Source organism: Anas platyrhynchos, chromosome 3, assembly GCF_047663525.1.
Source record: "Anas platyrhynchos isolate ZD024472 breed Pekin duck chromosome 3, IASCAAS_PekinDuck_T2T, whole genome shotgun sequence".
In the NCBI taxonomy this organism is placed as follows: domain Eukaryota; kingdom Metazoa; phylum Chordata; class Aves; order Anseriformes; family Anatidae; genus Anas; species Anas platyrhynchos.
Window position 1 is genome coordinate 38,979,231 of NC_092589.1, and position 16,075 is coordinate 38,995,305.

Here is a 16,075-nt window from a genome sequence, read left to right on the forward strand (position 1 = left end):
ACTAAAATGTTTATAGGATCCAGATTCATTTCCTAAGGTCTGGCTTGAGGATTTCTGCAGAGCATTACACCATGTTGGCAGTGCAGAATTATGACTATTTCTGACTGCAGATGTGTCTCTACCACAGCCCTTATTAAAACTGCAGCACGGCTTTGACATACCCAACTAGCTTGAAATTAGCCTGATCAGGTACTGCAACCATCACACCAACACCCCTGCAGAACACAGCACAACTGCAAAACCCTCCATAAAAGCTGAGTACAGTAAACAGATATATTTTGCAGGCCATTCTGAACACCGTGTTCCTGGAATAACGTTACTCACTGAACACAAGCTAGCTAGTTTAATGGTGATTTAGGTATGTCTAAGCAAGCTCTAAATCATCTGAAGGCCCTCTAGCATGACTAGTTAAAGGAGAACATCCTGGGTGCTTGTAAAACCTGTCTCTAGATTGTTCCTAGCCAATAGCTCCTACAATTCACATTGATGTCCAGTTTGGGAAAACAGCACAGGCACACAGATTTTACTGAGATCTGGAAATTTTCTGGCTTGCGCAATGGTTAAGGGAAAACTCCTCTGGGGAGTTTAACGCAAGCCTTCTCAGACTCCTGTGGCATTTGGAGGTCTTTTCGTTTTAAAGCTCCCTCCAATAAAAATATCCGTAGGAAAAGGGAGAGGGCTATGCAGGCTGCAGATCAGACAGGACATTTCCTCCAGCACGCAGCTGAGCTGCCTTCTGTGGATACTACTCCCAGAAACAGCACTTCATCCTCAAAATTACTTTGTGTCCGCTAAACCCCATGCCACTCCCGACCTGCACCAATGCCACTCGTTAGCAAACAGCTTTCCAACACAAGCACCTCTTGATCTTGCAGGGGGGGAAATGGTCTCAATGGACCAGAGGAAAGTCTTCCTAAAAGCCAAACTCACTCATCTCCAGAGTTAGCAACTTCAGACTGGTGCTCAGACCAGCATGGAGATCTGAAAACCTGGTCCTGACACCATCTGACAGGGAATGTTGGTCAGGAACACAACGAATGAACAACAGTGGAGAAGCTAAAGGGTAAACTAAGGAGAGCTATAAGCAGTCATACCTACCCAAACCCAAGATGTGCTCCACCACAAGCCATTAGATGCCACCCTCTCAAATTCTGCTCCCTGTTAGTGTAATCTCTGTCTGTTTAAAACAACTTCTATCAACACCATGAGCTTCAATACAGGACCAAGTATACCGGGAGACCAAAGTACAGCCTCACAACATTTGGGAAAAGGTTAAAACTGTCAAGAATATCTACCAAGTTAAGAGCCCTGGACATGGAACCCCTTGTACCTGCACTGTTTAACTGCAACTCCATCTTCTGCTTGAGCACTGACCACTGGGGAGCATCTAACTCCAGATGGTTTTCCTGCTCTCTCAAGAAAGGAGAAAGGTACAGTTAGTCTCTGAAAATTTGTATTTAAGTGACTTTTTCACTGATACATGAGCTTAGAAATGCCATGAATATTCATTTAGGCCCTTCCACACACAAAAATTCAGTTTGTGGTGACATATGGCAAGGGAAATCTCAGCTCAAGGAATTGAAGCCTGGCAAAATTATAAACAATCAGAAGCGAGGCCTTCTAATGGAAACTGTTAGACAGCCTTAGCTATTGGGCCACTGTCATCTTCACAGCCAGAGAGTGATTTAATCTGTCAGTTATGTGAGCACTAGGAGTGATGAATAGGTCTTTGTATTCATTCACAGCAAGTACGTTCCCAGAATGACATATGATGTGGAGTTTTTTTTGCCTCAAAGTCCACTGGATCTTTAAAGAGTCAGGAGTCTGCTCAACATAGCTTTCCAAAGCAGTGCTACAAAGGACACCATCCACATTCAGAAAGATGGATTCCCAAAGTGACTGAATTGCATCCTTCCTCCCCAGCTTCATTTGCCCGTTGTTGCACAGGCAACTTATGAGCCCTGTGACAACAAAGGAGCCCAGTTTTGCCCTGACATCCCTGACAGTCACACTTCTTATAATCAGGGCGGCACAGGAACACAAACACAGCTTATCCATGGCTGCCAGCACAAGATATCACAGCCACAGGACTCCTCCATGGAGCAAAGCCACTCAGACCTACCAGGGCCATGCTGGCAGCCCACACTTTTGGGACAACTCCACTCCCAAGGGTGCCCTGCTGTGCTGGCAGCACAGGGAGCAGAGCAGGGATACAGGGCTGCCCATGGCAGGTGACTTCTTTGCAGAAAGACTTCTCCACACTATCAGTGAGCACAATTTTCTAACACCGTTTATTGCTGCAGCAGCACAAGAAGATGGGAAGAGGGCCAGACACTAGTGTTATATTTTCACCTGGTATAACTAAGAACCGAGTATTCTCTATCATATGTTCAAGACAAATCTTTAAATAAAGCTGGTTACAGCTCTGCCAAGGTCTGGTGGATGCAGTAGACCACCCTCCCCCTGGCAGGTTCCTGGGCTGGAAACTGGCTGGCTTTAAGCCCCTGTGGAACAGAGGCACGGGGTGGGAAAGAGTGAGGTTTGACATCTAGTCAAGGTCATTTATTAACTTGGCTTTCCTAATACTAGGGAAGCCAGTGGCAACTAGTCCTAAGCCAAACAGCTTTTTCATTGCCATAGATACAAAAGATAATGCACGCCGATTCAAGCAAAATGAGATGATTGTAAGGCTTCCAAGGATACTTCCAAATGCCAGCCAAAAACTCTGTGAAAAGTCTCAACTGGAGATAGATTACTACATGCTACCTCCTCAACAACCTCTCCTCTCAGAACAGGTACAACTTCTAAACTCATCTGTTTTGCAACTCACAGGAAAAAATGGAGTCTAAAACTGGCCATACCTTGACATGTCCCATTTCATTTTGGCACCACTTTCAAGGACAATTTCTACCATTCAGATGAATACGGCCTATTTTCTCTTATTCTTGTGATCAGTAATTTATTAGCTCATAATCCCAGTATGGACAAAGTGCTCAGACTTCAGTCAGAACTTAAACAGCATGAATGATGTTTTTCCTCTCTCTTTTCATTTCCTGAGCTGTTCTTAAACATACATATTCTTGACTTTCAAGGGTGAGTTGATCCTGAGAGGAGGCACAGCAGGGAACAGATTTGTGTGGGTGACTGTGATGGTGGTAAAGGATTTGGAAGGGATAGGGCACAGCTGACTCCACCAGGTTTGTGTTGGAGAAGTGAGATTTTATGGCCATGGCACAAAGGCACCACTCCTTGCTGTGCTGCTGGTGTCCCTGGTGTCCTACACCAGCAGAGTGAGGTGCCACAGGCAGAGAAAGTAAGGAAATCTTTCCCTCTCCCCTTTACTTATAGGTCACAGGTAGGTTTCTGGGGAACACCCTTCCTCCATCCCCAGTGAGCATCTGGTCCCAGGGCTCTGTCCACCTCTACTCTGAAGTATCATGAAAGGTTTGAACAGTGTTGCTCATCACTATCCAAAAGCACACCATTCAGCCAGGCACACCTGGATGGTTCCTTTTATCTTATCCAGCCACTGTCCAAGAAACCGTTGAGGTGCTGGAAAGCCACAGACCACAAGTAGGCTCTTAAATCCATCCCTATTCAATGAAGTGACAGGAATGAACTGATCGGAGCTAAGTGCATGCTTAAGTGCTTCACTGAAGGGCATAAACCTTGCACTGAGGCAGTTGTCCAAGGACAGCAGATAAGGAGTGGGGGAACATTCACCTACAGGCAGTATTCTGAAGGCACAGGATGGGGTTTGCTGTCCAACATGAGTGAAGCCAGCTGCATTTGGGAACTAGCAGTCCTAGAGAAGCTAGACTGGAACTATTCACAGGGTTCACATTTGCCATTTAAATAGTGCAGAGAAAGATCACACAGTACGGTACCTGTGAAGATGCAAGTCACTTCAAGTGGTTAATGGGTTCATTGAACAACGATCAACCCAGATAATTAGAGAGAAAGTACCAGCTTCTCAGTGTATTCTCTCCTTTTGATAGACAGCTCCCAGAAGTCAGGCATGATTTTCATAAGGCGAGATAATAAGCTGTCAGTTGTACGAAGCCTAGAGTGAACCACACAGAAAAATCAACACAGTCTGAAAACAAGAAACATGTCAAAATGCAAAAACAGTTTCTTTCTTTAAAAATAAAATGGGAGTGTGATTTGAACAAGCAAGCTTTGGCTTACAAGTACTATTCTAGTCATCGACAAAATAGGAAAAAAATGATAGGAAACATTCTGAAATTAACTCTTGCTATGAATTTGCCCAGTGTCATCACTTGCTTTCCATCCTGTGATTTCATCCACAGCTCCTCTTCCTAGTAGACATCAGCTTAAAGAGAAGAAGGGGAAAGGGAGATCACAGGATGATGAGAGGGGAGGAAACTGCAGAGGAACAGTACATAATGTTTGTGTATGTGACATCCCATATACCATACACGTTTTGACTCTTAATAAATACGCTTAGTTACTTGCATACTTACGTAAGTGACAGGGAAGACTTAGACTGTCATCAGGTTGTGTGAGCGCAGGACGTCATCTCAAACAGCACACACATGAGAAAGCTCATGTAGCCCATGGCCACTGCCAGGGCACCGGGTAGGCCATGGGGACAGGGATGGGCCAAGGTTGGGCCAGGCTGTGTGGAGCTGGATCCCAGCCCTGCTGGATCCCAGTCCTTGTTGGGGCAGGGGCTGATGGCCCCAGGGCTGAGGTGGGCTCCTGGGTGGGTGGGTGAGCCCCACTGAGTAGACAGCAACATCAGGGGCTGGTAGGGCTCTCGGGGTGCTGGGACTCATAGCCCAAAGGCCAGCATGAAGAGACACGATGGGTAGAGGCAGAGGCAAGCTGTGCTACCTCCGGGTGTTCTGGGGCAAATCCATCCATGCTGGTGCAGGGAGGATGTAAACTCCCCTGATCCACACGATGGAGTTGTCCCAAGCAGGGAGCCGTTGTTACCCATGAAGAACCCCAGCACCTCCATTCCTAGCAATGCATCAGTTTATGCACAACAGCCTCAACCTGAGTTGGGTGCTGTCCTCATCCTCCACTGCTTCACTCCCACCTCACTCTGGGGCTGCCTGTGACAGGGAAAGGAGAAGGTTGGACAGCTGAGGCTATAGCTGCCTTCTCAGCAAAGCGTTTGCCTCAGAGAGGACCAGAAATGTGGGTTTATTCAGGTGGAGTACTCTGCATGAAGCCTTTATGTTATACTTTTTTTTTTCAGCAGTGAGAGTCAAGAAATTGTCAGCAAGTGACAGTTTGGGTTGCTGGGCTTTATTGGTTTTTATTTTTCTCCCCTCAGTGATTTGTGCCAACTGTTACTTCATGCATATGGAATACACAACTTCTAGCCTTTCCTCACTGGTGTGAAGTAAGAGTTTGGCACATGTTGAAAACAACAAGCAGAAATTAACTTGCTCTCTCCCATCTTTAATGTCAATAACCACCAGTAATTATTTGGAGTATTAAACACAGTCATCTTGCCGTCACCTTAATTCTCCACATTAAAAAGGGATTATATAACAAATTAGCCTGATTTAGTCTATCTTCAAGGGACTTACCCAGTGGTTCACTCTTCTTTATTAAATTAGCAGTCGAAGAAGCTTTTGGCTTGCAGACATGTTATGAAATCCTGCCCAAGTTCAGACCACCGGTGTTAGCAATTGCTCAAGTGCTTACTGCTCTGGAACCACCTCCTCAGTATTTGCAGGGCCTGAACTCCAGCTGACCCACCACACAGGGAAAACACGCTGGTAGACACTTGTAATCTGATCGTCTGACATTTGCCTTCCAGTTTAGAACAACTGATCCCCAGTTCACCAGGGTCATGGAGTCTCTCGACTCTTTCCTCTGCTTGTTTAAATATAACCCAGCATTCAGATTTGGGTATGTGACAACGAGGTCTCTGCTAATTCTCTCTCTTGTGATGACTTAGCGGGAAGGAACAGTTGCAGAGCACAGCTAGGTGCCTTTCCACCGGCTGTGAGGGAACATCTCTGTTGCTTTCAGTGCTGAGGATGTCTGCTCGCCAGAAGGGTAAGTTGCAAACACACGGAGCATCTTATTCCTCCTCGGCTGACTGTATGCCAGAGAACTAACACTTCTTTCATACAGAATTATACAGAATGAAGTCTGCTGATAGCTAGTCATGTGAAGGCCTGACGCAATGCCCACTGAAGCCAAAGGCTGTTTTTCTTCTGCCTTTATAGGCTTTGGATCATCGCCTTACTCAAAACACTAAACCTGTGAGAATTTCAAGCTTTATAGTCAAAATCCATTATTTTCTGCATTCTTTGCTTCTAGCTGTAACAAGTCCATGTCACCAACACAATGCTAAATTTGATGGTAAGCAGACCTGTGAATCAGTACAGAAAACCGTTTACTCCTGTTTTTTCCCTTCTCTTTTTTTGTCTTCTGCCTTGAGGGTACAAAACCAACTGTTCCAAATAGACCCCCCTCATATTTATCGGAATAGCAATCCATGCCTGTCCTCACTGTGTCTGAAGTACTCACCTGAAGAAATCCTAAAGGACTGATTGCTGATGACAGCCCTGAGTGCTGCCCACCCTTGGGGATTTCACAGTGTAGACATGCACTTGTGGGAACTTCATGTAGGACTATATTTGGTGGTTAGGTGACCACAGCTTTTGGCAACCACTGTTGGAAGCGATGGACAGGCCAGAGGTGGAGGTCCCTGTGCTCAGTATACTAACGATCCACTTCCCATTCAGTACACAAAACAATCTGAAGAAGAAAATACAACCTCTTGTTTTCAGAGTTACTGGTACTTACAACTACCGATTGCAAAAAATAAATGTTCTAGTTGAATCTGGCTTATACTACTGGGAACAGTTCTTAACTGGCAAGTTTGAAAAGGATCACAGTTGCTTTAAAAACCCTTCTTAGTGTTGATTTCCATTATTTTCTTATTTAGGCTTTTTTTTTTTTTTTTTTTTTTTTTTTTGCACATGCACTTACCTCATGACCTGTTAACCCACATTGCTTTGGGAAAGCTTAGTTAGGGAAAATAAAGTCACTTTTTCTTCCAGTAGTACCAGTTCCCTCATGATCTGCCTACCACAGTTGTAAAAGTATTGACTTTATCCACCTGCCCAAATGATCAATGATATTCAACTGACATTGGTGTTTCCCTTTAAAAAGTCTTTATGAGGGGTGTTTTTTGGATGTGTTTTGTGTGTGTGTGTGTTTTGTTTCTTTTTTTTTTTAATTTTTATGAAAACCCGATTCTGTCAAATGCTTTGTTATATTCCTAACAACCTCTGACTTCAGAACAGCTGAACATTCTCATGGGAGGAACATATTGTACTATGCCTCAATATTCATCACTCAAAGTAATTAAAGTCACCCGAAGAGAAATTAATTGGTCCTACAATTGCATAAAATTATTGAACAATTAAGTAATAATTCATCTGAAGTTGTTCATAGTAAGAAAAGCTATGTGCAAGCATGCAATCTAAGATAGAAACTCAATGTACTTGCCTAAGGAGTGATGGTTTACAGCAGATAGGCTGGAAAAATCAAAAACAAAAAGCCAACCCAACCCTCAAGTGACAAACCACATGGAGAGCAATAGCGGTTCATGCTGCCTTTGGGGATCTTCACACCCAGAAATGGAAGAATTTGCAGTAATTGTCCTTCCAACCACGCTATTATGTGCAGTGTGGAAACAGCTTCTTTCAAAACCTTTCAAACAAAAAAATATAATCTTTACCCGCTCAGAGCGAGTATTTAAAATAAACAGGATATCTTATAGAAACGGACAGGATTAAAGAATCTACTTATATTGGAAAGGATTTTGAAAGATAATAAACTGACGATTCTATATTTTAATAGTGTATTTTTTTCCCCTAATTTTTACAGTTTCAGGATTTTACAATGCTGTTTTAAACATCTCCAATTCTGCAGACTGGTTTAATGTGACCTATATGTAAAACGTCCCACTGGTGATGTGAAGCACATGCTCCCCTGTGCCAACATGCACAGCTTTAGTTCAAAGTGCAGCAGCTTGTACTTTTCTATCTAGTACTTTTGCTTTGGTCCCTGTTGTCAGGCAGTATTATCGTACTGAAATGTAATATTGCAAATATTATATTTAAAATGTCTTCTGTTCTATAAAATGCGCTAGCCCTGCAAAGTGAAATTCTGTTGGAATCCTGATAACGGGGCAAAATAACCAGACATTGGCAGTTTTTGTAGGATATCTGTGACTTTCATTTTTAGTCCAGCAGCATGGACAGGGTGGAATTACTTTGGCAAGCCCACATACTCACCAAAAAACTTCAGTCCCCCGGTACAGTCGTATGGGATTCAAAACATCACAAAATACTTCTGACCTCTCTGAGCAGTGATCACCCCTAGTCATGGCATTCTTCAAACTGGAAAAACAAAGAGCAACTTGAGATTTTTTTATTTCTTATTTTTTCTTACAGAACAAAAGACAAACAAAACAAAAACATTTCAAAGGGAGAGACTGAGCCAAGAAGCTACGCATTAATATGTCTCCTCGGAGAGATTTCCCACTCCTCCTCTCCCCCCCAAAAAAAAACCCAACCACAATCAAACTATGCGTATTTATCCACTTGAATTTCTTTTCTTCTATGTTTTGCCTTAAAAAGCTACAGAGGAAGGGAAAGAGAGGAAAGAAAAAAGGAATAGGAGACAAAAAAGGAAGAGGAAAATCTCATCCTAAAGCTTTGAGGGACATACATGTATTATTCAGTGAGGAATGTATTCAAAGAAGCTTTGTGGAGTTCCTCACATTAATCCTATTGGCAAATAGTGGGATTTGTGTTGCAGAGCTCCTAAGCTTTCTACAGGATTGCTACAAAACACAAGCAATGGCAGTACTAAGAATAGAACAACTCTAGAAGTGCAGAGGAATGAAACTTAAGAGACTGATTATCAGTTTTAAGAGTAACATATTCGGGAAGAAGACAAAGTCAGTGAAAAAGAAGGCAGTGAAAAACGGAAGTACAAAACACCTCCAAAGCCATCAAATGCTAAAAGATTCATTCAAAAGTGTCTCTTCCACAGTAAAATATTCCTGTTGCCTAACTTCATTGACAGCACCATTTCCACAGGGACTGGAATCTGATCTAACATCTAATTTACAGAAGCTTATAAAATTTCTTTACTGTAACAGCTCACAAACAATAACGTATTATGGATTTTACATGGGTATTTTATTTTCCCGCAGAAGTCAATAAAGTCGTGCCAGCAGAAATCTTGGCTTTACATTCACATAAAATATTTTATCTCAAAGAGCAATAGAAACCCTAATCAGACTGCATCAGTCTATATTGTTACAAACTGCAATTAATCTGCTCAGACTGAAAAACCATACCAGTTTTTGACTGAAAGGCATGTCATTAAGTTTCTGAGTTGTTTACATGTAATGCAACATGACAGGAATTTGTGCAGAGATGAGAGAAAATGAGCTATTTGAAATTAACTGTTTGGAATCCTGTCTATAGCTGTTTGCAGTCTGCAGTGAATTGGCAGGGCTGATTACAGGGATTTGTGTGGGTTTTGTGAGAGGGTTTCTCATACTGAGTCGTTCTTTAAGAAATGCTTGGTAAAAACTCACTGCGCCTTTGGGTGTTCGGGTCTAGGAAGAGAGGAAGTATGCACTAACACCCTTGGTTTATAGCAAGAGTAAGTAGTAAATCTAAAATAAGGAAATATATGGAATATATAACCAGGAGATCACACAAATAACATGATTTGTACCTTATATGTGAAGTGTGGCACTTACCTCCCCCAGTTCCCTTACAATAGGACGCTGAGGCAGCTGATGGAGCCTGCAGAATGGTTTGGCAAAGAGCAGCAGTTAGGCACAACGGAACCACACCTGTGACCACTGGAGACGCTGTGCAGAAACGTAGGAAGGAGAAGATTAGACAAATACAGAGGAAGATCTGAAAACTTGCCTGTGGCTTGTTGGTGTTAGTTTGGATGTAGAGAGTCAAGGTAAGCACAGGACCCAGGCTCTGTGCTCAGGCCTGGGCTGAATTAATGCAGATATATCCCACTTGGGCAAGCTCCCACAGTGGTGCAGTGTTTTACCTCCTTACCCTAGTGGGTTAGTTCAGTAGGGAGGCAGGCAAGAAGTCTTTGCTCTCCAAAATACAGGAACGATTAGATTTCCATGTGATTATGCTTGAAAACATGAACCATGACAGTTCAGAAAGCAGGAAGCAATTTGAAAGATCCAAGTATTTATTTGTTTGTTTGTTTTAAACCTCATACTTGGCATCTTGGCAACCTTCTGATCTGGGGCAGAAGTTTGTGAACAAGGTTTTTGAATGTCAGAAATAAGGTTTGGGCCAAAAATGAGTGATCTTGCATGCCAATTTAGGATACCTCAAATAAATAGCATCAGGGATCAGAGGACAGGTACACAGCATTTTCTGTCACTTTATAACTTTTCAAACTTATTGCTTGAAATATTGGGGACCCCTAGATAACCACACACTTTGGAAGTCTTGATTTAAAACCTTTTCTGTGTCAGAAAAGAATCTCCTTCTTCCAGAGGAGAACCTCCCCATCATCTGGGAAAGTACGTTTGATGAGGAGGAAAATTAATTAGACTAAATAGCAACTTGAAAAATTGAATTACTTCTCAAAGAATTAATATGCTTATGGAAAACCAGCTGAAAGTTAGGGCTTCAAATCAATTTTTTTTGAAGAGGAAGAAATTAAATTGCTGGTGTTAAAAAGACGAATCTTGAGATAGATGTTGTCATTTCTTCCACTGGGGAAGAGCTGGTGCTGGTCCCTGATGAGAGCAGTTACCCTTGGTGGGTCCCAGTCCAGTGGAAAATTTTGTGACCGCTGCTGGGCACACAAGGATGCTGTAGTTGGGCAGACAAGGATGCTGCTGCCTCCCCTAGCACCCTGACTACCTTTCACACAGGTGCTGTGCTGACCCCCAGCTGCTGGTGGCCTGTGCCTGGTCTCTTCCCGTCTCACCATATATCCAAAATGGCTGAAATCCAATAGCTTCTGAAAATATATCCTCTAAAATAGCGCTTCCTTAAAAAAAAAATCAACAGAAAACAAACTTGGACCAAACATAATGCTATGAAAAGCCTTCTCTCTAAATAGTTCCTCTGACGAATACAGTAATGGAAAGAAACAGAGAACATTGAAGCAAATCTATCCCATGTTAATTATGTTGCTTTTTCCCTTAGGAGACAGTGTTGGGTATATGGCAGAACACAAACTGCTGAAAAATAAAATGTGCTGCAGAACTGGAATCTCATTAGTCTCTGCTTAATGTTTAGCCTTTCACTCGCAAGCTGGGAGAGATGGCAGTTCGTGTAGGAAACACCGTGTCTCTGCCAGGCTGTGCACAACAGGGGTAATCAAACAGTCTGCAAGCACTGCACACACATGCACTTGTTCATGCCAAGACCAAAAAAAAAGTGTTTTGGGGGCACAAACATACAAGCAGCTGCTGCAGCGATCTGACGTGCTGTTGTTACTACCTCCAAGCCTCTTTCTAAGTTATCAAGTCATACAGTGATTCACAGAATCACAGAAAGGACAAATAAAACCTCATGAAATGCTGTATTTAGAGTACAACTGAGATATGGACTTTTGTCCAAATCGAAGTACGTTTGCCCCCACTGCTAGTGGCACTTGCTCAACTAGCTAATGAGACATCTACTTCTTATTCTTTAGTTATAGGAAGCTGTTGTATGTATGTTTTATGGCTAACAAAACACCTCTACAACTAAGCTTAACACTTGAAGCTGCTGCTCTCAATTTTGAAACGCCGTGTAACACACCAGAGTCCCAGTCACAACACAGTATGAACAGTGGGCATCAGTGACTATGTTCCCATATAAAGCTGATGAAATACCAGAGCTGACCCTTATTTTGCACTTCAGCAGAGAATATTGATGTAAACAGCAATCCAGCAGCTCATCCGCTACAGCCTAGAGCCTACCATTGTAATGAAGAACCAACAGACAATGTTGTGCCCAGCTCTTCCCTCAAGAGCAGGCTGTAGCCCAGAGCAGTCACTTTGATCCACCCGGCTGCCATCTGCTTGAAGTTTTCCCTTGCATGCCAAGGTTCAGCTAGGGAACTGGAGATTTGAGAGTCTGGGTCAGAGCTTGTCTGGAAAAGCAGTTTTCAAGGAAACTAATCTCTGACTCTGGTCCAAAGCATCATGAAAGTGTCAAAGGGATCAGGTACCAGTGCTGGGCAGGATAAATATACCAGCATTTATTAGTGATATGAGTCAGCAAATCATTTCTTGCCTTGAAGAGTCAACAAGTTTTCAGCTTTCAGACTCCGTGTAAAATTGAACGTACAGTCATGAAATGCACTGAATTCTTCAGTGGCTTCAGTCATGAGTCAGAGACTCGCATTGCCCCATCCTCAAGCACATCCTCAAGATAGCCACAGTCCTTTCATCACCAGCTGTAGGATCTGGCTCAGAATCACAGAATAACCCATGCTGGAAGGGACCTCTGCAGGTTATCTGGGGACAACCACTTTCCTGCTTAGGTCACATTTGTTCAGGGCCTCATCCAGTCAAGATTTGGGGCTCTCCAAGGCTAAAGAACCTACAAACTCTGGGCAACTGTTCCACTGCTGCACTACCCTCAGAATGAGAAAAAAAAATCCTGATAACTAAGAGTTTTTATCATTGCGACCTGTGCTTGCTGCCTCTTGTCCTGTGCTCCTCTCAGAAGAATCTGGCTCCACGTTTATACATGGGCTCGTTCCTTTTGCTGCCCATTTCCCCTCCAAATACCCTCACATTCTCCATTCTCAGACAAACTAATCCATCCCCCAAAGAACTAAGTCAGGATGACCAAGTTCATCCTTGCTACCATCCTCCTTCATGATTTTCAGTCTTCCCTCATTGTAGCCACTCTCACTTCACCACCTTGATCACAGAAGCGTTTAAGTTCACCCCGAAAGAGCCTTCACTTTTTTTTTTTTTTAATCAAGACAAGCAATCAGCAGTGGACAGGACAGTGCCCTACAACTGGACAAGCTTTCCTGGAGTCAACACACGTGACGAGGCATTTGGGTAACAGGATCCAAAGTTCCTCAAGCCAGAAAGTTCAAGCCAAACTCGATTAAGCCTTCAGCAGAAGAGGGCATATTTTCCTCTTCATATTCTTTCCTCCAGACATTTCAAATTCCCTTTTTTGTCTCTTGCTCTTTCTGTAATCTGTTCCTCAGCCTGTGTTTCCTAGGCAGCTCAAGCTGGTGGGAGTCATTTCTGCGATGCCAGTGTTCCTTTCATGAGTCTGCCTTAGCTCAAGGCAAAGAGCGTGAGCCTATTTGAGACCGAAATGCTATTCTGCACCACGTTGGATCAACAAGGTACAAATATTCTCGTGTTTTTCTTGTCTTTCAGCATAGCACAAGAGTCCTACCCATTTCATCCCATTACAAAAAGCATACATGCAGGGAAGCAAAAGCATGCCCAGCACTATCAAAATGACAGAGCATTCTCACGTGCTGCTTATTGACACTCCAGTCACGATCAGTTTTTGGTGTGTGCGATGAGGAATTCATATATATCAGGAAAATCTTTAGATGACAAAGTTAGTAGGTTGAAGTTTGTATGTCCTGAGGTAAAAAAAAAATAAAATACTGCAGTAATCTACTCTGAGACTAAAGCGTCACACAGGACATGTTCAGGCCTCGTGCAGACCCCAGAACGGTGTGAGATAAAAAGTACCTAAAGTGTTGCTGCAGATCACTATGTCACAGGCATATTCCATGTTTCTGAGCCACTAAGATTATGTCCACTTTCCCTATCAAATTTTAAACAGTGACTTCAGATTGTTTAAATATATTTTCAGTGTCTGAACCTAGAATTTTCCACACTTGGGTTTTCAGGACTGTCCTAACCCATATTTTGATCCCGGAATGGAAAAGTTTATTCACTTTCTTTCCTTTCATTACTTAAATAGTTGAAATATATTTTTCTTTCTTTGTCATTCCTTGCAGTTGATGGCAGTAATCAATCAGCTTATTATTATTGGAAATAATTTTGGCTATAAGCCAAACCCTGCATTACAGCCTTGAGGATGTTTCCGTGCAGCATAAGATCTGGAAAGCATTCGGGTGGCTTAGCAGGATTTCCACATGGCTCCAGAGAGCAGATATTATGGAAACTCTGCAACCTTCTGAACATAGCATGCTCTCCTTCTTTCTTGGCATTTTAAACCTGTGAGGCTTCATGATCAAAGCCTTAGCACACCCCAAATAATAAAGGAATCACCAGACACTCTACCTTGATGTCAGGCTCCTGTTTCCCACGTAATTTTTGGCTGATGACTGGGGTGGAGACACAGGGGTAAAGCAACACTTGAGGAGCATTGCAGAAATCTAGACTTAAGTTTTTCATACTTCACTGAAGTCCAAGGCCATTTATGTGCTTGCTGAACACGCTAACTTCAGAGACATTAGACTAGGAAGTACATGGAAACCAGCAGGACCCAACGCATCAGCTCACAATAACCAACCACTGAGAAGCTCACAAAGGATTGGGGCTCACAGACTGTCTAGCACCTGCTAGAGTGTTCCCAGGGTTGCAGTGAAGATGAAGATCTCCAGCACTTGATGGCCAGATCTTCTCAGCCTCAGCTCAGGCTTAGTTCAGTCTGAGCCTGAGCAGGAAATGACAGAACCCATTGGCAAGGCCCAAGATCTGTGCAAGGTAAGATCTGGGTAATTCCTTCTGCCAGACATTGTCACCACAAGACCAAGGAGAATAGCTGGAAACTGTACAAAGTACCAGGACCTCGTCATGCCTCGTGGTAAGCCTGCTCTGGGAGGACCCTGTGCGGTAGGCTCACCCACCGATTTCTTCAAAGAATATCCACCAGTCAGCATGAAGTTACTGGTAAGGATCCTATCATTGAGAAACACAAACAGATGGCCACTCAGCCTCGTGGCACCCTGGGTGAACTTCACAGAGCAATGTGAACAAGCTATTGAGTCCGTGCTCTATCACGGGCACAATGCCCAGAAAGATTTGTGATTTTCTGCTCCAGCTCCGCTTTACAGCCAGGTAGTTTTCTTCCTCCCGTTACTCCTACTGGTTGTAGATTGCCATTGCTTTGACAATTAGAAAGTTTTTCTAATTGCCAATATAAACGTATTCTGTTTGGTTTAATGCCCTTTGCTTAAAATGGTCTTTTTCCCCTCCAGATATTAGCCCTCTAATGTTCTCCTAAAGAGGGTCTGACCTTGAGCTGGGCAGCTAGCCTCATTCTTCTCACTCTGCTGGAGACAGACGAGGAATACCCCCATTTTCCCATGTTTTCCTTGATCCCTGATATTGATTCTGGCTCTGACTGCTGCCCTCCCCAGAGGAGGCATCCCTCCAGGAAAAAGGGATTCAAAGGAAAAGGTTGCAGTGTTAGCAAAGGCCATGGTCTTCCTGTCCACCAACCCCATTAGGCTGAGATGCTCATAACAGTGCTGCGATGTTGCCCCTGTGACACTTCTCCCCCTCACTGGAGAGCACTGTTTCTCCTTGGATTCTTTCTTCTTGCCTAAAAGGGAGATGCATCACTAATTGTTGTGACATATTCAGGGAAAATTATTATTATTCCTTTTGTATGAAACAGATCAATATACCACAGACTTGTAGCAACCAGATTAGAAAGTAATAGAACAAACTTAGGAAGATGAAGAGGAAAAACCCCCAGATTATAAATGAAACAAGCCCTGCCTCCAACCTTATATTTAAGCCAACAAATATATTAAAACATGTTTTTAACTGCTAAGTATTGGCAAGCATAGCCAATCCTAGAGCAATCACACAGCAATAAAATAGCAGCCATAAAAAACAGATTGGATACTATGAGATAAACTGCAGCACATCAATTTACACAATTAATAACTGCCAGAATAATTGCAATTCATTTAGGAGTTGGAATCAAATCGTAAATCAGTCCCAGCAACGTGTTAAATAACAAATACCAATTTTAATACAGAATTGCTGAGTATGGCATTAGTAATTGTAAGGAGTGTTGTAAATACAGATGCTTATCCCCTAGTGTTGCTC

The 16,075-nt window shown here is 43.0% G+C and overlaps 2 long non-coding RNA genes across 7 annotated transcripts in view; one reads left to right on the forward strand and one right to left on the reverse strand.

The window, feature by feature from the left end:
* LOC110352708 (uncharacterized) overlaps window positions 1-16,075 on the reverse strand; it is a 73,950-nt gene that overhangs the window by 6,860 nt on the left and 51,015 nt on the right. For 4 of the 6 annotated variants that reach the window (XR_011808185.1, XR_011808182.1, XR_011808183.1 and 1 more), the window contains 4 exons: window positions 9,779-9,892; window positions 8,295-8,399; window positions 6,517-6,747; window positions 6,038-6,358 (listed from right to left, as the gene is read on the reverse strand). This is a non-coding gene — a long non-coding RNA (uncharacterized lncRNA). Of the gene's footprint in view, window positions 1-1,330; window positions 1,407-3,887; window positions 4,064-5,564; window positions 6,359-6,516; window positions 6,748-8,294; window positions 8,400-9,778; window positions 9,893-16,075 lie in introns of those variants that run through there. The other 2 variants (XR_011808184.1, XR_011808186.1) reach the window with 2 other exon arrangements.
* On the forward strand, window positions 5,907-14,298 carry LOC110352712 (uncharacterized). The gene is made up of 3 exons (XR_002402176.4): window positions 5,907-6,039; window positions 13,231-13,374; window positions 14,008-14,298. It is a non-coding gene; the product is annotated as an uncharacterized lncRNA (long non-coding RNA).